Genomic DNA, 25506 nt, shown 5'->3' with positions numbered 1-25506 from the left:
TTGTGTTTGGAAGAATATTTTTTAATTTATTACACAAGGTTTGATTGAGCAGAGTACTAATGGGCAATTATCAGGGAGCCAAACACTGGCAAAAATGAGGTCTCTGGGTGGATGCCTGAAGATGTTTTTGAGAAACTTTTGTTTACTTACCAGACTTTGAAAGCTAAATCCTTTTTCAAATAGCCTCTGGGTGTTAAGGACAATAAATAAAGATGTGCTGATTGAAAACATTTAGAAAAGAAGTTGTTACAGCCTTTAAAATAAGAAGGTATTAATTCAGGTTAAAACAGAATATTCCACATTCATTTGACCTGCTCCACAGAAACATGGAGCTTAAAAGCTGGATCCTCCCGGGCATCTCTGTAAAGATGCTCCACCAAATGAAATTTAGCAGGGGCCTGGGACCAGGGCTCTAGAAAATGCTGATAGCTTCTGGCTGTTATTAAGAACTCAAGCTTATTTATGGAAAGGGGGACAACTGATCTCCCTATCTTGGGGGTGCCTAGAGAAAGGGATGAACTGGGAAATAGCCAGGGCCCTTTGGGAGGAAGAGCTAAGAGATTTAGGAGGAAAGTCTCATTGTTCAGAGGAGTCCCTTTGGGGCTGAGATGGAAGAAGCAGACTCAGGACAGGACTTTTCAGGAAACTCTATTGCCCCATTTTCTTAAAAAAAAATTTTTTTTAATGTTTTTATTTCTGAGACAGAGAGAGAGACAGTGTGAGCAGAGGAATGTCAGAGAGAGAGGGAGACACAGAATGTGAAGCAGGTTCCAGGTTCTGAGCTAGCTGTCAGCACAGAGCTCGACACAGGGCTTGAACCTATGAATCGCAAGATCATGACCTGAGCTGAAGTCGGATGCTCAACCGACTGAGCCACCCAGGCGCCCTATTGCCCCATTTTCAAGGAGTGCAAATTAAGCTTTGATGATCCTCAGACTTTGCTCATCTCTTCCACAAACTTCATCTTTTGTTCCCTTTCCCAAAGCACTACATTCCTTTTTCTTTCTACCCAAACCCCCACGTCTCAAACAATCAGAGCCAGGAGCAAACCTGGTACTTCTTGAAGTCCATCGCCAGAGTTATGTCAAAACTGCATAGGAGGGGTCTCTGGGTGGTTCAGTCAGTTAAGCATGCAGCTCTTGATTTCGGGTCAGGTCATGATCTCAGTTTGTAGGATCAAGTCTGGCACTGACTTCTGCCAGGCTCAGTGACAGCCTCTGAGCCAGCTTGGGACTCTCTCTCTCTCCCTCGCTCTCTGCCCCTCCCTCTCTCTCTTTCAAAATAAATAAATAAACTTAAAAAAATCACCTAGGAATCCAGCAAGGAACACGTGAGCTTAAGGAACTGTTGCTAGGGTATAGTTAGGGAACTGAGTATCCCCCCTCCAAGGATCCATTCATCAGCACAAAGGATGTGCCATCTCTTTGTTAATGCCCTAGTCAAAGCCCTCAGGACTTGACATGAGTTCTTAAGGCGATATGGGTGTGACCATGTAGAGCTATGTTATGTGAGTGCTCCCCAGTCTCTTTTCTCAATGATCAGATTCATTTTTCCCCTAAGAGCTATATGCTTTGTAATATTTTTATCTACCAAATAAATCACATTTATAAAGAAAACCTATTAAATATTTACTAGGTACCACATATTATATTAATGAGGGCTTTATACCCATTATTGAAAATTCTCAAGTAGTTTGAAAACTATAAATTATTACTTCCGTTTTACAGATAAGTAAACTGAGGTTCAGAGATGTTAAGTACATAGCCCAAGTCTTATTGCTAGAAACTAAATCCCGGACTCATCTCCACACCCACATTCTTTCCAGTATACTCTGCCTACTCTCTATACACAGCACATGCAGCCAACCAGAACTTCTTAATATGAAGATACATTCTTTACAATGATTTAGTGTGGCATAATCTTCTCATCTTCCAGCACCCCACCCCAAAAAAGGAAAGAAACTTTCCATTATTTAGTCAACTTGTTCAAGCTTTATTGTGAGTAAATATACAATGTTTTGGGGGCTTTTTTGAAGAACTGGACATGGTTCAAGTAATTCCATTACTATCCTCATAGAACTGTGAGATCCTAGAGAACCCAGACCAGGAACTGGAATTGGCAGTTCAAAACAAATGGAAGTTGGACAGAGGGAGTTCAGAACACAGATCAAGGCACGGGCCTCCTTCTCTGGGGTTCTCCTTCCCTAAGATTCTACTATTCCTTCGATTCTATCAAGTATTCAGTGACACAGTGCCATATCACAGGCTGATGTGAGTTAGGAAATCCTTTGGGAACACAAAATTTGGTGGGGGTAGGGGAAATCACCAAAGCATACCAGCCTAGGATAATGAATGGCAAAATAAGGGAAGAAAAAAATTGAGTGAGGAGGGAGAGTGACAAGGAGAGAAGAAGAACAAGAAGAAGAAGAACAAGAAGAAGAAGAAGAAGAAGAAGAGGAGGAGGAGGAGGAGGAGGAAGAGGAAGAGGAAGAGGAAGAAGAAGAAGAAGAAGAAGAAGAAGAGGAGGAGGAGGAGGAGGAAGAAGAGGAAGAAGAAGAAGAAGAAGAAGAAGAAGAAGAAGAGGAGGAGGAGGAGGAGGAGGAAGAAGAGGAAGAAGAAGAAGAAGAAGAAGAAGAAGAAGAAGAAGAAGAAGAAGAAGAAAGGAATAAAGAAGAAGGGGTTACATATAAAGAGGAAGGAAATAAGAGAAAAGTAAAAGGATGAGTGACCCTTTACACTATTTGGTCTTGTAAACTGCTGGTGTGATCTTCATTACCAATTGTAGTAATCCCCAATGGAAACTATAGGCATGTGTTGCTAGGTTCGCTGGCAGTGCTAAAATTAAACTATTTCCTCAAAGGGACCTTTGCCACCTCCCTCATCCAACTGGTAACTTTGAAGCCAGAATCTTAAAAAATTACAGAATAAATGGAGAAAAAGGATATTGCCAATTTTCATTGTACGAGGAAAACGGTTAGTCCCATTTTCCCTAAGGTTAAGTACTGTCCTGTGACATAGAAAATTCACAATTTAATCTTTGTGCTGGCCGAAAAACAAAATAACGACAGACAAACACACACAAAAACCAAGCAATAGCAACCACATAACTCCCTCTGGGCATCCAGAAATGCACAGCAACCCTGAGCAGAGTTTAACTGATTGGTATATTTAATTGCCGTAAAATAAAATAATTGATTTGAAGATTAAAAAGAACTAATTTCCCTTAGAAACCCAAATTCTTAGTTTTTTTTTTAATTTTAATATTCCTTTATTTTTGAGAGAGACAGAGCACAAGCCAGGCAGAGAGAGACAGAGACACAAAATCTAATGCAGGCTGCAAGTTCTGAACTGTCAGCAAAGAGCCCTACACCAGGCTTGAATTCACTAGCCATGAGATCATGACCTGAGCCAAAGTTGGATACTTAACCGACTGAGCCACCCATGCACCCCTCAGATTCTTAGTTTTAATAATGAAATCCTGGGGCACCTGAGTGTCTCAGTCAGTTGAGCGTCCAACTTCGGCTCAGGTCATGATCTCACAATCTGTGGGTTCAAGCCCCAGAGCCTGGAGCCTGCTTTGGATTCTGTGTTTCCCTCTCTCTCCCTGCCCCTCCCCCGCTTGCTCTCTGTCTGTCTCTGAAAATAAAATAAAGACATAAAAAAATTTTTTTTAATGAAATCCTTTAACCTCATTGCTTATATTTCTTCCCTTCTCATGCATTTCTAGTCAGGGTACACTAATGTTCTATTCATGAAGAAGAATAAGGATGGCAATGAACTTCATAATGTATATAAATATATGCTTATATATTTATAAATCAGTTATTTAGTTTATAGTACCTAAAACTATAAAAGACAAGAGGTAAACATCAAAGAGAACAGATGCATGCTTTTTCCTGACTCAAAACAGTACTCAAGAGACATCTAGCGGTTCCTGGGTGGCTTAGTCGGTTAAGGGTTCAACTGTGGCTCAGGTCATGATCTTATGGTTTGTGGGTTCAAGCTCCGTATTGGGCTCTACATGGACAGCTCAGAGCCTGGAGCCTGTTTGGATTCTGTGTCTCCCTCTCTCTCTGCGCCCCCTCCACTCTGTTTCTCTCTCAAAAATAAAATAAACATTAAAAAATTTAAAAATATATGTCTAAAGATCTGTCTGTTCTGCACCCAAAGAAAATGCTTGTCCTTAATTTTGTATTTTAGAGTCCAAAGTGTTTTTGGAGGGGTGGGGAAGAGTGGCAGGTAGAGGATGAATTATTGTAAAGTGCCATAAAAGGGCGCCTCTGTGGCTCAGTGTTCAACTTCAGCTTAGGTCATGATCTCACAGTTTGTGGGTTCGAGCCCTGCATTGGGTTCTGCGCTCATGCCTCGGAGCCTGGAGCCTGCTTCATATTCTGTGACTCCCTCTCTGCTCTTCCCCTGATCACACTCTGGCTCTCTCTCTCAAGAATAAATAAAAATTAAAAAAAAAATTTTAATAAAAAATAAAGTGCCGTAAAAAATTCTCCTGGGAGAAAGAATAAAAGACTCTTCTGTATCTGAATCCCCAGTGTTTAGACCCTTTTTAGTAAGTGTTAGTCAAAAGATCTCTATTTGTCGATCGTTAAATTCTGGCTAATGAGCAATTTCAGAGTAACTTTTTCTGGGCCCAGAGAAAACGTAGTCTCTGTTAGACTTCATATTCCAGAAATTTCTGCTCTGACTGGACACCCTCAGAGATAAACTTGAACTCCTGTGTCTACTCCATAAAGAGGATAAAGCCTCAGTCTTAATCCTCTTACCCCTTATACAGGATAAAGTTTGTCTCCTGGGTGCCAGGCAACAACTGAGAGCCCCTTTATCTCAACCTTCAAAGTAGGAGTAATCATTTTAAAACAGTGTAAGTGGTCAAGTCCTCATTTTTAAAAACCCATTTTTTAATAAGGTATCATCACTTTAACCTAGTGATCAATATCAGGTTTAATAGTAGGACAACCAGACATTACATACGGCCTAATATGGTGTAGTAGGAAGTACATTACCTATAGAGCATTCTTACCAAAATGTTGAACCTGATTCTTATCAAGCCTTTAGATCCAACTTTGAGCGTACAAAAAAATACAGAGGACAGAAGAACAAGTTTAACAACACCGTGAGAAAACAACCAGACAAATCCAGAAGGTGGGACATTCTGTAGAATAATTAGCCCAGAATCATCAAGAAGTCAGTGTCTTAAAAATAAAATGTATGTGGGTGTGACGCAAGGAGATAGTTCTAGAATTCTCTCCACTTTGTTTCTATGAAAACATGGACTAGATAATTTAGATAATTATCATTTTAAGAGGATACATGTTATATATTTGGGGAAGAGAAATGGGCTGGGTAATCTTCCCAAACACTAATTATGGGTAAGAGAAGCACATCATTGGGCACATTTGGATCATTTGATATATTTGCCATATAGTATAATATTAAAATAAAAATGAGAATGAAATTAATATGATAATTAAAATCCAAGTAGATTTGGTTAGATGCTGAGGTTTCAATTTTTTTTAAATATTTTATTTATATCTGAGAGAGAGGGAGAGAGTGAGCAGGGGAGGGTCAGAGAGAGGGAGACACAGAATCCAAAACAGGCTCCAGGCTCTGTGCTGGCTGTCAGCACAGAGCCCAACATGGGGCTTGAACCCACAAACCATGAGATCATGACCTGAGCCAAAGTCAGACGTCCAACTGACTAAGCCACCCAGGTGCCCCTAGATGCTGAGGTTTCAGAAAGACCACGAATCTGAAAAATGTACTTCTGGGATGTAAAAGTATAATGGTGTTAGAAACACAAAATGGCATCAGTAATAAATGTATTGAGGCTATAGGAAAAATTCTCCCTGCTTTGTTTCTATGAAAACATTTTCTATGTTGATGTGGGAAGTAAAAAATAAAACAATATGTATCTCAAAAAAATCTTTGTCCGTTTTTAAATTGGGTTAAATTTTAAATCAACTTGTAAGTATTATTTATTTATATACTTTAGATACAAGTTTCTTATCAGATATTTTCTTTCATTATATGAATTGCCTTTTCACTTTCTTAGTGATATCCATTAAAACATGTAAGTTTAGGGACACCTGGGTGGATCAGTCCGTTTAGTGTCTGACTCCAGACTCCATGGTTCATGGGTTGGGCCTTGCATTGGGCTCTGAGCTATCAGCAAGCACATCAGCCTGCTTCAAATTCTGTATCTCTCTCTCTCTCTGCCCCTCCCCTCTCTCTCTCTGCCCCTCCCCTCTCTCTCTCTCTCTCTCTCTGTCTTCAAAATGAATAAACATTAAAAAAATAAAAATTAAACATACAAGTTTAATTTTTTTTTCTTTTAATGTTTATTTATTTTTAGAGAGAGACGGACAGACTGTGTGTGGGAGATGGGCAGAGAAGGAGACACAGAATCTGAAACAGGCTCCAAGCTCTCATCACTGAGCCTGATGCAGGGCTCGACCTCACAAACCACAAGATCATGACCTGAGTGGAAGTTGGACGCTTAACCAACTGAGCCATAACACATGCAAGTTTCAATTTTGAATAATTTTAATAGTTTTACCTTATAATAGGTCAGAGGTCTATCTTAAGTTAATTTTTGTTAACTCATTGTTTTGCTTGTGGATATCTGGTTGACCTAGCATCATTTGTTGAGAAGACAATTCTTTGAATTGCCTTGGCACCCTTATCAAAAATCAATTGACTTCGAGGTGCCTAGGTGGCTCAGCCGGTTTTGTGTCCATCTTTTGTTCAGGTCATGAGCTCATGGTCCATGAGTTCGAACCCTGCATCAGGCTGTGTGCTGACAACTCAGAACCTGGAGTCTACTTCAGATTCTCTCTCTCTGCCCCTTCCCTGCATTCTCTCTCTCTCTCTCTCAAAAATAAGCATTAAAAAAATCAACTGACTGTAAATGTGAGGGTTTACTTCTGAACTCTTTATTCTTTTCCACTGATCTATATGTATATCCTTATGCAGTACCACACTATGTTAATTACTAGCCTCCAACTTTCTTGTTTTTTCAAGGTTTTTTGGATTGCCTTTCCACATGAATTTTTAGCATGAGCCGTCAATTTCTGGGGGGAAAATTACTGCTAGGATTTGGATAGGAGTTGGGTTGAATCTGTAAATCAATTTTGGTGATATTGCCATGTTAACAATATTGAGTCTTCTGATGTATGAATGAGGGATATCTTACATTTCTATAGGCCTTCTTTAATCTCTTTCAATAACATTTTGTAGTTTTCATTGTATAAGTTTTATACTCCTTTTATTAAATGTATTCCTAAGTATTTTATTCTCTTTGATGCTTTGTAAATGAAATTCTTTTCTTTTTTTAATTTTATTTATTTTTGAGAGAGAAAGAGAACAGGAGGGGGAGAAAGAGAGGAAGAGAGAAGATCTCAAGCAGGATCAGGATAAGTCAGTGCAGAGCCCAATGTGGGGTGCAAACTCATGAATATATATATAGTTGTTGTTGTTTTTTTTGTTTTGTTTTTTTTGCTCTACTCTGCTCTGCTCATGAATATGAGATCATGTCCTAAACTGAAATCAAGAGACAGACACCCAACAAACTGAGCCCAGGCCCCCCATGAAATTGTTTTCTTGATTTTGGGAGGAGGTTGTTCTTAGCTAGTGAATAGAAATAAAATTGATCTTTATATATTGGTCTTCTACGCTGCAACCCTGCTGAACTTCTTTATTAGCCATAATAGTTTTTCAGTGGATTCCTTGGGATTTTTTATATACAAGATCATGTCATCTACAAGATACTTTTTCTTCTTTCTTTCCAATCCGGATGCTTTTTATTTCAATTTCCTGCCTAAATAACCTGGATAGAACCTTTAGGACATTGTTTTTATTTGCTTGTTTTAAAGTTTATTTATTTATTTTGAAAGAGAGAAAGAAAGAGAGTGCTCAGGGGAGGGGCAGAAAGAGAGGGAGAGACAGAATCCCAAGCAGTCTCCAAGCTGTAGCATGGAGCCTGACACAGGTCTCAGTGTCACGAGCTATGAGATCATGACCTAAGCTGAAATCAGGAGGACACTTAACTGACTGAGCTGCCCGGGTGCCCCCTCTTTAGTATAATGTTTAAAAATGGCAAGAACACTTTTCTCTTGCTCTTGATCTTAAAGGGAAAGCATTTTGTCATTCACTGTTAAGTATGGTGTTAGCTGTGGGTTTCTTATAGAAGCCTTTATCAAGCTAAGAAAGTCTCTTCTATTCCAGTTTTGTTGATTTTTTTAGCATTGATGGATGTTGATTTTGTCAGTGCTTTTTTTCCATATCTATTAAAATAGTCATATGGTTTTTGTTTTTTATTCTATTGATATGGTATATTACACTAATTGATTTTAGGATGTGAAACCAAGTTTGCATTCCTGGGAAAATTCCCACCTGATCATTGTGTATAGTCTTTTTTTCTTCAATTTAAAAAACATTTTAGTAAAGTACTCATAACACAAAATTTGCTATCTTGAACATTTTTAAGTATACAGTTTAGTGGTATTAAATATACTTATAATGTTGTGCAACCACCATCAGAATACATTTCCATATCTCCCATTCATCTTGCAAAACTGAAACTCTATCCATTAAACAACAAATCCCCATATCTTCTTTCCTCCTTCCCCTGGAAACTACCTTTCTACCTTCTGCCTCTATGATTTTCACTATTTTAGGAACCTCATATAAGTGAAATCAGTATTTGCCTTTTTGTGACTGGTTTATTTCACTTAGCATCATATTTTCAAGGTTTATCCATGTTGTAGCATATTGCAGAATTTCCTTCCTCTTTAAAGCCAAACATTCCATTGTATGTGTATACCACATTTTGTTTGTCCATTCTTCTGTTGATGAACACTAGAGTTGCTTCCATGTTTTAGCTATTGTGAATAATGCCATTGTGAACATGGGTGTGCCAATATCTCTCTTTGAGACTCTACTTTCAATTCTTTGGGGTATATATCCAGAAGAGGAATTGCTGGATCATATAGTAATTCTATTTTTAACTTTTTGAGGAACTGCCATACTGTTTTCTATAGCATCTGTACCATTTTACGTTTCCACCAACAGTAGAGAAAGGTTTCAGTTTCTCTACATCCTCACCAACATTTGTATTGTTTGTTTGTTTTTGAGAATAGTCATCCTAATGGGTATAGCATAGTATCCCATTATAGTTTTGATTTGCATTTCCCTAATTACTAGCAGTGTTGAGCATCTTTTCATGTGCTTGTTGTATCTTCTTTGGAGAAATGTCTATTCAAGTCATTTGTCTGTTTTTGAATTGGTTTTTGTTTTTGTTTTTGCTATTGAGATTCAGGAATTCTCCTCTATATTCTAAGTATTAATCCCTTATCAGATACATAATTTGCAAATATATTCTGTGTACCATCTTGTTACTCTGTTGGATATGCCATCTCACTGTCTTCTGTCCTCTATTGTTGCCGATGAGAAGTCAGCTGTTATTCTTATTTGGGTTCTGTATATGAGAAGTGTTTTTTTGTTTGTTTTTTGTTTTTGCTAATTTCAAGATTTTCTTTCTCCTTCAACATTTTACTATGCTGTGTCTGGGGATGTGGATCTCTTTGTGTCTATTCTACTTAGAGTTAGTTGAGTTTCTTGGATTTGTAGATTAATGTTTTACATCAAATTTCAAAATTTTCAGCTATTATTTCTTCAAATATTTTTCTGCTCTGCTTTCTCTCTCCTCTCCTTCTGGTAGTCCCATTATGCACATGTTGATGCTTCATGGTGTCCCACATTTCTCTGAACTTATGTTCATATTTCTTTATTCTCCTTTCTCCATATTCTTATATGTATTTATGTAGCTATCTTCACATTTGCTGATTCTTTCTTCTACCAGTTCAATTGTACTGTTGAGCCCCTCTAGTGAATTTTTCTCTCCTATTCTTGCACTTTTCAAGTTTAGGAAATTCATTATGTTCTTTTCTAAAAAAATAATTTATATCTCTTTATTATCTTATGAAACATTGTCATCATACCTTCTTTTGCTTTCTTACGAATGGTTTCCTGGGGCATCTGTGTGGCTCAGTCGGTTAAGTGTCTAACTTCAATCAGGTCATGATCTCAAAGTTTGTGGGTTTGAGCCCTGTGTCAGGCTCTGTGCTGACAGCTTAGAGCCTGGAGCCTGCTTCAGATTCTGTTTCTCCCTCTCTCTCTGACCCTCTTCCGCTTGCACTCTGTCTCTCTCTGTCTCTCAAAAATGAATGAACATTTAAAAAAATTTTTTTAAATTATGGTTTCCTTTAGTTCTTTGAATATACTTATAATAGCTGCTATGAAGTCTGGCTGCTAAATTGGATATCTGGGCCCTCTCACAGGGAATTTCTATTGACTGCTTTTTTCCTCTTGCGTATGGATCACAACACACTTTCCTGTTTCATTGCATGTCTCATAATTTTGTTGTTGTTGTTGTTGAAAACTGGATATTCTGTTTTATTTTGTTTTGTTTTATTTTATTTTAAGTGAGCTCTAGCCCCAAGGTGGGGCTTGAATTCATGACCCTGAGATCAAGAGCCACATGCTCTACCAACTAAGCTAGCCAAGGGCCCTAAAAATCTAAAAACTTGACATTTTAGATAATATATTGTAGCAACTCTGGATACTGATCCCTTCAACTTTATTGTTTATTTTTGAGCTAATGAGCTTACCATTGTAGGTTGCTGTTTTATTTCTGTAGTGACTTAGCTAGATTGTTTTAGTGAAGTCTATTTCCCTGCAATGCGGAAACTCTGCTGTTTCTCCTCAGAAAATACACCCTTGTTCATATATGTGCATAGTCATCCTGGGATGACAGTGATTTTAACACAGCTCTCTTTATCTTTATCCCTCATCTCTCAGTTAAGTTGTCTGTCTCTGTTGGTAGATCCCTAGCTGTTAGGCTCCATTAGTTGCTAGCTAACCACTGCATTGTTTTCAATATGCCCTGAGGCATAAATTGCTCCACAATCTGATCCAATTAAATTTAAGCCCCTCTGCACAGGTAGTTTTTCAGACCAGTCATTGAAACTTCTTCAGACCCCAAGAGAGTTCTTCTTAGCTGTCTTTTTCCCTGTTTCTCTCTGGTAAGCTAGCTGGCCTATGGTCTAACTTTTGTTGCTGTCACAGCTACCGGCTCCCTCTTCATTGCGTCTCACCAAATTCTCCACTGTTTTCCAGAACTATCTTTGGCTTGAACTTCCCAATACTCTATTCCAAACAAAGCCAGTTCACTTACAGAGAGCTTCAGAGCTCTCTGTTCTTATCACCTGTATCTTCCCCTGGGCAAAACCTCAGAGACTCTGTTCTTGAACTAGGGGCAGGGACAGAAACTACTTGTTTTAGAGTGATACCCTTGCTTTACAAGCAGAGTAGACGCAGTGGCCTCTGGTCTTCTTGACTCTCATCTCCCTTTGTAGAACAACAGCTTTAAATGGTTGGTTTAATAAAGATTGGTTCTTGCAAGTTATGGTTGTTTTGTTCAGGAGTGGGTCTATGGAGCTCCTCACACCATCATTCTGGAATTGTCCCCTAATAGGATCATAATAGCAATAAACCTTTCCTTGACTGCCAGCAACATCTTTCTGACTTCTGTTCAAGATTTAAGTTCTGATGGAAAATAAGTAGACTATTAGAATATTAAATTGGAGGTGAGTTTGGAGATAAAAGTACTGATGGATCACCCCCACCCCAAAAGAAAAGGAAACTTTATAGAGAGGCTCTGAGAACCATCACTCTTGTGCATCCTGAGCACAGAATACCAGCAGATACTGATCAAAATAAACCACTAAACCAGGTATCAGGAAACAAAGATTCTAACTCTTAGCTCTCTTCTGGCTTTTCTGGGTGATCCTGAGTAAGCCAGTCAACCTCTTCTGAGGTTTCCAGGAATAGTCTATTTTGTTATAGGATTTGTCTCACTGCTGGTCCCCCAAATAGGTTATGTGGTTTATATTGTGCTTATGGTGAAGTGACTTTCACTAAATCTTTCCAATTCCTTTCCCCTTCTGTTGTCTTTTGTGAGACATGCATCTGGGAAGTATCTGTCTGGGCTTTCAGAATCATCACTACTTTAGATCTGTGAACTCTCCACTGAGCTTTGGCCTATAAGCACCATGTTCTGAATACCTTGAACTTGTGGTATGAGGAAGCAAAGTCACAAAGGCTTGTCCCTTCCCTCACTGAATGTTTTGATTTATGAAAGAAAAGGAAAAGGGCACTTGGAATTTCCAGCTCTGGCTGCCTGGTTATAATCTACCATTACAAGCCAGAATTATATCTCATCCTCCACAGGCACTATTGTTTCTAGTTGGTTATTTAATTATTATTATTATTATCTACAAAATTTTTAAATGTTTTATTTATTTATTTATATTTATTTATCTTTAATGCTTATTTATTTTTGAGAAAGAGAGAGAGAAAGAATGTGTGCAGGGGAGGGGCAGACAGAAAGTGAGACACAGAATCCAAAGCAGGCTCCAGGCTTTGAGCTGTCAGCACAGGGCCCAGAGCAGGGCTTGAACCCACCAACTGCAAGATCATGACCTGAGCCGAAGTCAGATGTTTAACCGACTGAGTCGCACAGGTGCCCCTGTTTTTAAATTTTTTAAGTTTATTTATTTATTTTTGAGAGAGAGAGAAAAAAGAGAGAGCACAAGTGGAGGAGGGCAGAGAGAGAGGGGGACAGAGGATCCCAAGTAGGGTCTGTGCTGATAGCAGAGAGCCTGATGCAGGGCTCAAACCTACAAACCATGAGATCATGACCTGAGCTAAAGTTAGATGCTTAACCAACTGAGGTACCCAGGCACCCCTTGTTTCTGGTTATTTAAAATGAAGCTGATTCCTAAACAATTTGTCTCACAATTATGCCTAACTATCTTTGGAACTAAGTTTGCCTCCAGTGGAATCTTTCCAAAAGCCTATGGCCCTGACTTAATTTTTACTGACTTCTTAATAAGCACTGCCACAAACTATTTGAATACTTTGGAGATCAAGATTAATAAGTCCCACCAGTCATTTAGATGGTTAAAATCTGTCTCCCTCCAGAGATTAGGTTTAACAAGTTTACCCACAGGACAAGGACTCTGGCCAAAGAAACCCAATTGCTGTGAATTGGGAGCGACTGGCCAAACCAAGATCAACCTAGTTGTCTTTATCGTCTCTGGTAGGCAGAGTTTTTGCAGTACAATGAAATTGTTTAAAAATCTGAGGGCCAATAGAAAATTATTGCTTAATGGTTTGAAAAGAGATATCATGACAGTTACACAAGATTATGAATGTATTTAATGCCACTGAACTGTACATTAAAAAATGGTCAAAATACTAAACTTCATGTTATGTGTATTTTAACCAACAACAACAACAAAAAAAGCCACCTGGGGTCCCAGTATTGCTGGTGTCTGACCTATATTTTCCTCCAATTGCTTAATAATAACATTGAATCTGAGGCTTTGCCAGCACCTGAGTTTCTCAAAGAGCTCCAGAGGTTGCTTAAGTATTACTGCCATCAGCATGGCAAAGAGAAAAAAATTTAACTTCCCGTATCTTGTGCCTTTTTCTCCAGAGACTTGGAAATACTATGAAGCTACTTAGAATCCAGGGATGGAGAAGGGCTTAAGATGGGTGTAGGTACATTTGGTGTTAGCCTGTGTCCGCTTCCCTGTGCCCTCATTAAGTGGTACCTGAAATAACTAGCAGGATCATTAAGTGGCTTACCCTAATCCTTCTAAATTGTGAGACTTAATCTAGAATTATGACGATACAACTCCAATTAACTGTCAATAGTTTTTGAACATCCTTTTCTATTGACTATGTCTTTTTCCTGTTTATCTGTTAGCCTGCCACAGCCTTGTGACCCAAGGCTTGGAATGGATCGGCCCTCCTACTCACTCCCTCATGCGCATGCCACGTCTCCATGGTAACAGCTTGTCAGGGCCTGCTTGGTGCAGGTTCTGAGACCTCGCATCTGCAGTCTCAGGCCTGTACAGATTCAGTCTCAATAAGCCAGGCTTCTAAGTAGGAGCTTGTGTTAGGACCTCCATCTCTTGAGCCGGCAGGGTCTGAAATTGTCCTTAAGCCTCCTTTGGGGTACACCTGAGGAGTCTCCAGTGCCACTGAGTTGCCCTCACTTTCCACCACTGCTATTCAGGCCAGTGGCAGGGTATCTGTTTCAACCTGAACTCATCATCATCTCCTTCCAGCAAGTTCTCCTCCTGTCATCCTCCTCCACTCACGAACTGAGAGCCATTCAGAGCATTTCAGGCCCTGCCTGTGATGGATCCCCAATGTCAGTTGGTACTACTGCTTTGTATCTTTCAAACTTGTCATTTTCTACATCACTGTTGCCTTTACAAGGGTTCAGGCCCACATCGTTTCCTTCTTCAATTACTGCAAAACCCTCCAACCCGGTCCTCCTATTTCCATGTTTACTTTCCTTGCATTCAATCCCCACATTCCAACCAGTGAGAAGACTTCCTAAAAAAGCAGACCTGACACGTCCTTCCCCCACAGAGAGTCAGCATCTCCCATTGCCCTCAGGGTGGATTTCAGACTTAACTCTCATGACACACAAGATTACACCTTTATCATCTGGCCCCTGCTCACCTCTCCAGGATCAACTCTTGCCCCGTCCCCTGCATTCTTCTTACCTCAGCCACACCAGAACACTTTACTCCTCCAATGAGCCCCCTGTTCTCTCTTGCTTGGTGATTTCACTGCTGCCTCCTCCGCATGGAGGGTCCTTCCTCCCTCCTTATGTATAAGCCTTTCACACATTCTTAGGGAAGTTTTCCCAACTCTCAAATCTTAAGTGCCTGTCCCAAGTTCTCCTAGAGCTCCTAGGTTTACTCCCTTTGTGCTATTCTGCTGAACTGTCAATTCTGCAAGGGTAGTGAGTGTGCCAAGCCCTAGCTCAGTGCCTCTAATATTCATTCAAATGCCCGTTGTATAAGTGAAAGAACGAAGAATACGCCTCTGGAATAAAAATATCAACACGTGCTGATTATAAGTACATCCTTTTCCACAATCTTCTGTGGTTGGGCACCATTCTTCCACCAGATTGGACCAGATAGGAATTTGCTATACCGCCGGGACATTGCAATTTGGACTGCTAGCCACTGTCCTTGGAGACACCTCTACAAATGGGTCAGTTGCCCCAGCTCAGCTCTGGCTAGTCCTGGTTGCCTCCTTTTTGTTGGTCACTAGGGAGGTCCCCGTTGGCCTCGTGGCTGAACCCGTGTGGCTTCTGTCAGCAGCTAGAGAGCCATTCCTAAGAGCTGAGATAGTGAGTCAGCCCTCCTTTCATTGCCCAGGGAAGATTCCTTTTTCGCTGGTTATGCAATGTCACCCAGGCTATGTTTTCCTTAGTGGAATCCAAGATTTGGAATCATGGTAAGAGGAGAAAGTGGCAGATAATCTCAGGAACAGATTCAATCTGTCATGTTTCTCAGGAGAACTTGAGGGGAGGGAGGATGGACAGGCCAGGGCAGGATGAGGACATTGGTAAGGGATCTGTGTTCATAGATAAAGGAGGAGTTGAATGGATATGGATATGAATACTCTTCCCCAGAAAGTTCAAGGATTATCTGGGAAAGAAGCCAGAAAACGAGAGATCTCTCACCAGATGTGGGTGCCCACCCATTTGGGTGCATAGTGTTAGAGAGCATTCAGCCCTCAGCAGTGTTCTGTTCACTTATTCATAACTAAATCAACACATTCCCTCATCTTCCAGAAATTAGAAACCAACCAATTTTTCCCGTGGACCTGGATAAGATGAAAAAAAGAATGGATTTTGCCTCAACTGAGTTCCTTTGCTACCAGTAAAGGCTTACACAGAAAGGGAGGAGTAAGGACTCTGGGAAGAGGAGGTAGCAAAGCAAAGGCACAATTTCATTTTCTCCTCTGCAGTAAGAAAGCAAAAGATCCATTAGATGAGAATGTATGTGAAAGCACTTAGCACGGTGCTTGGCAAATAGATGAGATTCAATAATATTGACTTTTTTTTGTTTTATCTGTGCTCAGTGTAGGGACCCATAAGGCAGGTTAGTGTGTAGGAAGAATAACGGAGGAGCCAGTGGGAGTAAGGGAGTGTTCTCTACCTGGATGATAGTTAAATTTTTGCCATTAGAGTTTCTTTCCTTTGACTCTATTAAAAAGCAAATACCAATTGGAGATAAAACATGTTGTGTTCAGATATTTTATTTTTACTATTGATGGTTAGTTTTATATATTATATACATATTATATATAAATATATAATATATAAATATTTCTTTTTAACAGTCAGTAGTGGAGAGAACATAAATGTCACAGATGGGCAGTAAATACAAATTTTCTATTTCTCAAAGCTAGACAAAAACCTATCAGTCTGAACTGGAGTACCATTACTCTCATAATTTCTACTATTTAAATAAATAGTTTTAGGGGTACCTAGCTGGCTCAGTCAATAGAGCATGTGATTCTTGATCTCAGGTCATGAGTTTGATCCCCACATTGGGCATGGAACCTACTTTAAAAAGTAAAAGAAAATAATATCTTTAAATAAATAAATTTAACATGTATAAGGTTCTTATAAAGAGGAGACAGCAATGTAGAAACCAAGGAACAACCAGGTCATTTACCTCAATACTGAGGCACTTACTTAATCGGATATGTGAGGAGTGGTAGAAGATCTTGTCTGTTGACAACTTAGAAAGTGATAGTTGAGGCCAAAGGAAAACAGAAATCACTGGCACTTTTATGCATTTATAGTTCTTAATAGGCAGCTTCTAATTTCACTTCATGTATTTTAATACTACCCAAACCTAGAACAGCACACAGAGTACTTGCAAGTGCTTAATAAATGTTTAAAACCAAAATAAACCAAAACCAAACTAGTACTTGTGTATACGAGTCAGCTGTATCCCACACTAGGTTTAATAAAACTATCAAGTTCATGTAAGCCCTGAAAACAAAGTGCCCACGTTCTGTATTTGTGGGGACTATCCCACATGTACTTTCTTTTTGCTCTCAACAGTTTCCTGAGATATGTATTAATATTAGACTAGAGTCCAAGATTCCTAATTCCAAAATTAATAGACAAAAGTAAAAGACTACAAAAAACAAACAAACAAAAAAACCCAAGCAACTTTTTTTGGGGGGAAAGAAATTCCCCTTTATTTTAATAAAGAACTATTAGTCAATAATTAAAAGACAAAGACCTCAACAGAAAAGTTGGCAAAGGATATAAACAAACAAATCCTAAAAGCAGATCTCTGTAGCAATCAAAGAAAGGCTCTGCCTAAAATCTGAGTTCAGAGCTCTCTGCTAAGTGGCCTGGACTAGACCTCATAGCCAAGGTTGAAGATAAATGGGCCTTTTTCCATGTCCTAATCCCAAGCCTGAATCCTGCAACTTTTTATACCCTCCACTGGGAGTGAAGACGTCAGAAAGCCAAGAGCACTGGAAAGAATAGGTCAGCATTGTCTGGGCTTCCTGGATAAACACAGCTCTGGAGGAGGAATGCACAGGGCAGCTTCTCAGAGCCTGTGGATCCCCTAATATTCCTTGGAGAGAGAATCAAGGTTCATCTGGCTCTGTGCAGAGTCCCTGGAGTCTAGCTACTCAAAGTATCATTCATGAGCATCTTCAAGAAGCTTACAGAGATGCAGAGCCTCTAGTGCCCACTCCAGACTTCTTGAACCAGAATCTGCATTTTAGCAAGTTTCTCAGGTGATGTTGATATGCATGCACAGTGGAGCCTGAGAAACACTGCCCTTGGGGACCTGGCTCAGGGTTTCCTCATCGTAGGTGCTCAATAAGTGTCTGCTGATTAAATGAAAGACTGGACAGGCTATCTCTGGGGTCCTCTTCTAAAGTAAATCATCTAACTTACTAAAAACTAGTCAACTATTCATGCTGACTAAAGTATTAACCATTTAACAAAGGGCTTTAAGTAAGATTGATGAATTAATAACAGTAGTTCGGTATTGATATTTTCTACAGTAACTTTAGAGTTTCTTATTAATACAATTTCACTAGGCTTCTTTATATGCCCAGGAAGCACCAACAAGGCACAAATCCTTCTCAATGCCCTTTCTGGAATTACTGAGAATGTAAAATCAAATGAGTAAAAATGAGAATAACAAATCTGAAAATTCTGGAGAAAAGGGTGCCCACCAATGCAGGATATTGTTCTTTTACCTGACTTTCACAGAGAATGTAGTCCATAAACTTTTACCTTGTACCACATGGGCCTGTGTATATGGAGGGGGTGATGGTGAAGAGGGAAAGAAGAGACCAAGGATTAAGGACACCTGTGCTGTCCTATGAGCAGAATCACCAAATCTGGCCATTAAGGTGCTTCTGAAGAAGCTGTTCATCATTATCATTATCATCAACATTACCACCATTTTTAATTCTACTAGCTGTCTGCCAACCTCTTTACTGAGCGGACTGCCGTAGTAGTGACCCAAACCTTAACATCAAGGTTGGCCATTGACCTTAGGCTGCCGGGAAACCAGTTAAAAGAAGGGAGACAAGAGGGATCCATGGGATGGAGAAGCATTCTGAGTTCCGCTATTGAGTGAGGTGACTCACGTCTGACTCAGACAAGCAAAGCTGAGCCTGGGAGATGGGAGGCGGTGCAGGGCAGACCTCAAAGGAGCTCTGCCGAAATGTTCAAATGGGAGATGGGTGGCCAGGGACGTGGTGTTATTTAGAGAACTGCCTGTAGCTCTGGCATCGGAAGGAGGAGTGGATCCTGAAAACAGAAGGAGAAAATTGTACCTGAAGCCAGAAACCAAGTTGTGAATCTATAGCCTTCTGTGCTTTGACAAATGTGTAAATTCCCTAGTGCCACTGACCTGCTCTGTGGCAAATCTTAGAACACGAACTCATAGCAATTCATTGTCATCAGGTCCCTGGGGCGTAGAGGTAAATCATGTACCACCCACTGTTTTTCTAATGCCCTCAGTTAGAAAAATAAGCCTCCTTTGACTTTATTATTATTATTTTAACGTTTTCATTCATTTTTGAGGGACAGAGCAACAGAATCCGAAGCATGCTGCAGGCTCTGAGCTGTCAGCACAGAGCCTGATGCGGAGCTTGAACCCACAAACCATGAGATCATGACCTGAGATGAAGTCGGACGCTCAACCAACTGAGCCACCCAGGTGCCCCCACTTTCTTTAGAATTTTACTTTTGGAGAACATTGTGATGCAACCTGTGCTCATAGACAGCATTTTTAAAAATCTGAACATATGACTAAGGCACTTTCTCTCTTATTAATGTCTAATTGAGGTTCTGAGTTTGAAGATCCTGAGGTCACATGTTGTTATGAAGGTTGGTAACTTCACTGTCCTATACGGACTGTACTGAAGTGATATGTACTCAAGTGACGCACTGTATGTAGGTCCCCTAAAGAGCATGCATTTGTGAGATGGCTGGTTGTAGGTATGACTACCTGGGTGACACAGTTTGTCTCCATGTGCTAAGTAACCCACACAGATATTAACCCTACAACCTTAGCCTCATTAAGACAAGCAAGCCAACTAAGCTCTCTAAAAATAGTTTCGGTTAATTATATATTCATATGTGATTTGATGACTATGGTCACAAATGCACTTCACCAGAATAGCACCGAGGCAGCGGAAAAGACAGGGGTTCTTTGGCAGTTTGCTTACCTGTGAACTTTCAAGGAGATGAAAAATAAATTGTTCCAAAAGCAAAAGTGTTTCAACTTTGCCTGGCCCCAGCAAACAGCAACAGCAATTGGGACACCGTTGTTTTAGCAATGGTCAAGTAATTTTCTTTTATCAGCAGGTTTGCTCTATTTAATTTGGGGTGCTTGGCAACATTATTAACCTCAGTATGTCTGATAATCACAAAAGCAATGAGAGTGTTGAATGTGCTATTGAGGAGAGGTTTGGGATTATGAAGAAAATAAAAGCTAGTCACAAATCGAATGTGGTAAGAAAACTCACCAGTGTTGCATGTGGGTAAGGGATTGGATCATTAGTTAATAGAGGTGATTCTGAAAGACAAAGAGAGATTCAAAACATGTGAAAAATCCTGGCAGGGTCTATGCAGTGAACAGTAGTCAGTAAGAAACGAGGAAAAGTAATTCAAGAAATGGAAGTAATCTGGAGTGTGAGATTAGAGAACTGACATCAACTTTAGTGCCTATACAGTTGACTCTTGAACAGCGCAGCCCCTCCTCTACACTAAAAAATCTGTGTATTCCCCAAAACATAACTACTAATAGCCTACTGTTGACTCTGTTGACTGGAAGCCTTACTGGTAACATACGCAGTCAATTAACACATATTTTGTATGTTATATATATTATATACTGTATTCTTACAAATAAAATAAGCTAAAGAAAGGAAAATGTTATTAAGAAAATCAGAAGAGGTGGGACACCTGGGTGGCTCAGTTAGTTAGGCATCCTACCCTTGAGTTTGGTTCAGGTCATGATCTCACAGTTCATGAGTTTAAGCCCTGCATTGGGCTCTGCGCTGTAGCCTCTTGAGATTCTCTCTCTCCTTCTCCCTTTGTTTGTGTGCATGCATGCTTTCTCTTGAAAGGAAGGAAGGAAGGAAGGAAGGAAGGAAGGAAGGAAAGAAGGAAAGAGAGAAAGAGAGAAAGAGAGAAAGAGAGAAAGAAAGAAAGAAAGAAAGAGAAAGAAAAAGAAAGAAAATCATAAGGAAGAGAAAACACACTTACAGTACTGTATTGTATTTATCAAAAAACTCTGCTTTTTGTAAGTGGTTCAAAGCCATAATTCAAGGGTCAACTGTAATCCAAATATTAATTCAGGTAAGGGCTAAAAATATATATAAGCACATTTTAAAAAATTAACTTATTTTGAGGATCTGTGCTGTCAGCCTGATGTAGGGCTTGATCCTGTGAACTGAGAGATCATAAGATCATAATCTGAGCCAAAATCGAGTCAGATGTTTACCCAACTGAGCCACCCAGGTGCTCCTGTCACAAGCACTTAAAAGCCAGGTGTGGTAAAAGTCCCCATTCTGACACCTTTGCTGAACACTGTAACAGTTCCATAGATTCAATATCTTTTAGATCAACACAACATTAAATTCCCTATGGAAGCTGCTGAAGAGTTCTTTGTCATACTTGGTGCAGCCTCCCAAGGGCTGCCCTGACCAATTCTCAATGTATATGAACTGGTCTATTTTGGATAAAGAAGCCCAGAAGAATAGAGATCCGTTAGGAGATGAGAATGCTACCTAGTTTGGAAGCTTTGAAGGACCATAGCACTTCCTTTTGGTGGAAATGTGTTTTTCTAAGCTAAAGTCACTCTTAGCCAGTATTGTCTTACTAATAGTCTTTCACTATTCACCTGTTTGTAAGGTGCAAAAAATGTGTATGTAACGTGTCTCTGTATTTTTTTAAATCATTTTTTAGATTTAATGGGTTGTAGGATTTTCCTTTAGCCTTTAGTTAATTCTTTTTTTAAAAATTTTTTAATTAAAAAAATTTTTTTAATGTTTTATTTATTTCTGAGAGAGAGAGAGAAAGATACCATGAGCAGGGGAGGGTCAGAGAGAGAGGGAGACACAGAATCCAAAACAGGCTTCAGGCCCTGAGCTGGCTGTCAGCACAGAGCCCGACATGGGGCTTGAACCCACGAACTGCGAGATCATGACCTGAGCCAAAGTCGGACACTTAACTGACTGAGCCACCCAGGCGCCCTTACTTAATTCTTTAATATGGTTTCCTGTGACAGGTTGGTATTTCACTTCCTTACTATGTCATTTGATCCACCCTTTGCTGAACTAGTAAGAATGCTGATATTTATATAATTTGACATAAATTATTATGTTTTTCTGAATATTTCATTGGGATAAATTAGCAGAATGAAGTTACTAGGTCATAATGTTATGAACATCTTTAGAGTTTTAATATATTTCCAAATTTTCCTTCAGAAAAGTTTTGCCATCTGATAACTCTTCCAGAAATTTGTCAGTGTTCCTATTTCCATGTTCCTTTGTCAGTACTAGATACTATTTTATTTCCACTCATTTTTTAGGGTATTTTAAAATATTTATTTATTGGGTTGTCATTGAGACCTCTTTCTATTATTTTAATGCACGTCTTTTGTGAAATTTTCTATTGAAATATTTACCTTTTAATTATTGACTTGTAATAGCTCTTTGTGTATTAGGGAGGCATACCTCTTTCCTCAATTTTTTATTGGACTTTTAACTTTATTTATAGTGGCCACCTTTGTTTTTCATCTCTAAAGATAATACCAGTCACAATTAATTCACAAGGCCAATGAGGAAACCAAATATGAAATTATTTGTAAAAATGCTGTCAAACATAAAGGATTTTTATCATATGCTTCCAGTGTTGATACTACCCAGAAATTGAGATTTATTGGCCTACAAGTCTAAAATGAATTTGTAGGTAATTGAACTTCTGTCCTTGGCTCTGACAGTATCTTACAAAACAAGAAATTAATTTAAATCTTTTGTATCATGGTTATTAGGAATGTTACAAAAATAAACAATGATGTCAGATATAAAAGTACTCTGAGACTCTTCAATAGTTCTACATAAAACCAAGTTGTTGCATTATTATTCTTTTACTTTCTTTTCAAAAATCTAATTAATCCGGTATAGGTGCATTATAACAAGAAAGGCACTATATTCATCACTACTGTTACTTCAGGCTCATAAGTTATGCCCTGCTTGCCTTCCCAGAGAGTCCTTTACTCAAGCTTTTTTTTACTTGAAAACAAAAAGAGATCCATCAGTGAAAAACTCTTCTCCAATAGAAAAAAATGGTTTTTTGTTTTATTTACTTATTTACTTACTTATTTTTAAGCAGGCTCCATGCCTACCATGGGGCTGGAACTCATGACTCTGAGATCCAGAGTCACATGCTCTACTGACTGAGCCAGACAGGTGCCCCAGAAATTGTTTTTTTAATTACATAGTTTTATAATTAATTAAGTGATATTAGTAACAATATTTATTATTGTTATTTAAAATTTTTATTAACAATACTTAAAGGCATACATGGACAAGTCTTGCTCCCAGTGATCAATCCATCCTCTCTCTGGCCCCACCCTACTTCCTATGGTTTCTTCGTATTCTTCCAATGTTTCTTTGAATGTATGCAAGCAGATACAAATAAATATTATCACTGTGATTCCTCTTTTCATTCACAAATGTAGCATACTATATACATTGTTCTCTACTTTGCTTTTTTAAACTAAACGATATATCTTCAACAGAAGACCTTCAATAGGAAGATATTTAACGTAAACAAGAGACATGATGACATTGGCATTAAGCAAGAAAGTTTTAAAATTCCTGTGTCAGTTCTGTCACCATAATTATAGAAGCCTAGAGCTGGATGCTGTGATAAAACCTTTGCTGGGTCATCAAACCTGTTCCTCTTTTTCTTCGGCACAGGACTGCATTAGAAGCCTCTCTTGCTGTTGGGTGTGGCCATCTGACTGAATTCGACTGAATAGAAAATATGTGAGCAGAACTTATGTGCATCACTTCTAGGTCCAACTTGTGAGGATCTCTCCACACAATCCTCCATGTTCTTTCCCTGTCAGCAGGATGTCAACGTTTAAAGTGACCGCATAAGTCACATGCTGAAGGTGGTATAATTACAAGATGGAAGGACCTGGTTCCTTGAACAACACTTGGAAGAGAGCCACCCACCATGAGTACCCGTTTTAGATGTTTTATGAGTGAGAAATAAATTTCCCATGATGTCTTAAGTTTGATATAGAATTAATACTGCAGTAAATAAGGGACACATGGGTGTCTCAGTAGGTTAAGTATCCGACTTTGGCTTAGGTCATGAGCTTGTGGTTCGTGAGTTCAAACCCTGCATCAGGCTCTGTGCTGAACAGCTCAGAGCCTGGAGCCTGCCTCACATCTGTGTCTCCCTCTCTCTCTGCCTCTTCTCCACTCACACTCTGTGTCTCTCTCTCAAAAATAAATAAAACATTACAAAAAACTTAAAATACTGCAGCAAATATTACCTTAATTTGCACAGACAACAACCTCAAAGCCCCTCTAGTCCAAAGACTGGCATATGTCAGTTGCTCAATAAATGTGTCTGGATAAATGAGTGAATATTTGAACACCTCTGGAGATAAAGAATTAATTCACTGCCCTATTGGTCCGTTTAATACATTGCAATCAGCTGACGTTATTGAAAAATTACTGATAAGGAGCTAAAACCCATTACCTTTAACTTGTACTCATTTGTGACTGCCCTTCCCTGTCACTCAAAATTAAGTCTGAACCCTTTTCAAGGCAGCCCTTCAATTATTTTATACCTCCTCTCATTCCCTTCATGACAAACCTCTGGTCTCCAAACTAAACAGCCTAATGTTTTTAATTGTTCTTATTGTGTTATGGTCACTAAAACTCTTATCACCATCTTTACCCCTTTCTGGACACTTTTGGGTTCATCATTGTTCCCCATTCAATGGGTACTCAGAACAGAATGCCATACTCTTGGCAACACTGACCAGCCCGGAAGGGTACCAGTTCCCCCTCCTAGTCAGGACTCCATACTTCAATTAAAACAGCTTAATATTTTAACAGTCTTAAAGGTGGTCATATCACCTGTTAACTCATTTTGAGCTTGTGGTTAACCTTCCTACCTCTTCTCTTTCCTTTCCTCCGCACCCCACATTACACCATATTTTATTATATTACCTTAAACAAATAACTTCACTTCTTCTCTAGGACTAATTTCTCATTGAAAAATAGGTGGTTGGAGCAGATGGTTTCTGAATTATTTCCTCCCCATCCCACCCATCTTAATATTTTTTGAGTCTAAAATAGGAAGTTCTGAGAGAGCTCACATTGTATGTACCTTTTTATATAAAATCCTTCACCTATAGCAGTATGAGAGTGTAAACTTGCCTGGAAACATTAAGCTCATAAAAACAACATGAAACTGTACAGGTAATTTTTCTCAGCTTCCATTCACAGATACGTGGATAACGTGTGGTAAGTTGTATACATACACTAAGGCCAATGGGCTATGCCAAACTATAATGGTCAAGGAGGGAAAAAAATAACACATGGGCAAAAAAAATAATAATAATAATAAAATAAAACAAGCAGTGAGAGCATGAGGGGAATCAGGGTGTGGTTTTCTCTGAAGGAATACTCCATCCATCGCTTTTTTTAGCCCAAGGGAGAATGACCGTGAAACAGAGAATACACATTTCACTCAGCAGAAAGCCTGGTTTGATATTTTGTCAATTTCCTCATCTCATTTCACACATCATCCAAACGTGCCGAAACCCAAAACAAAACAAAACAAAAAAACTACTCAACCACTCAGTGGGCAAATAAATGTATGTGCTGTGGGGGAGAAACCAAACCATGTCTCCGTAACCCTTGCCCTTGGTCAATTTCTTATAAAGCAGACATCTTCCATGATTTTAGCTGATTAATTTCTCCTGGTATTTCTGCATGACTGTCCTCCATCCATGCCACAGAGGTTGGA

The 25506-nt window shown here is 39.2% G+C and overlaps 1 protein-coding gene and 1 long non-coding RNA gene across 2 annotated transcripts in view; one reads left to right on the top strand and one right to left on the bottom strand.

The window, feature by feature from the left end:
- MKLN1 (muskelin 1) overlaps window positions 1-25506 on the bottom strand; it is a 361418-nt gene that overhangs the window by 238602 nt on the left and 97310 nt on the right. The gene's annotated exons all lie outside the window — the stretch shown is intronic.
- On the top strand, window positions 19266-23790 carry LOC120239196. The gene is made up of 3 exons (XR_005530381.1): window positions 19266-19329; window positions 23433-23501; window positions 23588-23790. It is a non-coding gene; the product is annotated as an uncharacterized LOC120239196 (long non-coding RNA).

This window comes from Hyaena hyaena, unplaced genomic scaffold (assembly GCF_003009895.1).
Source record: "Hyaena hyaena isolate Hyena2069 unplaced genomic scaffold, ASM300989v1 scaffold_8, whole genome shotgun sequence".
NCBI lineage: Eukaryota > Metazoa > Chordata > Mammalia > Carnivora > Hyaenidae > Hyaena > Hyaena hyaena.
This window is presented reverse-complemented; position numbering and strand designations above follow the sequence as displayed.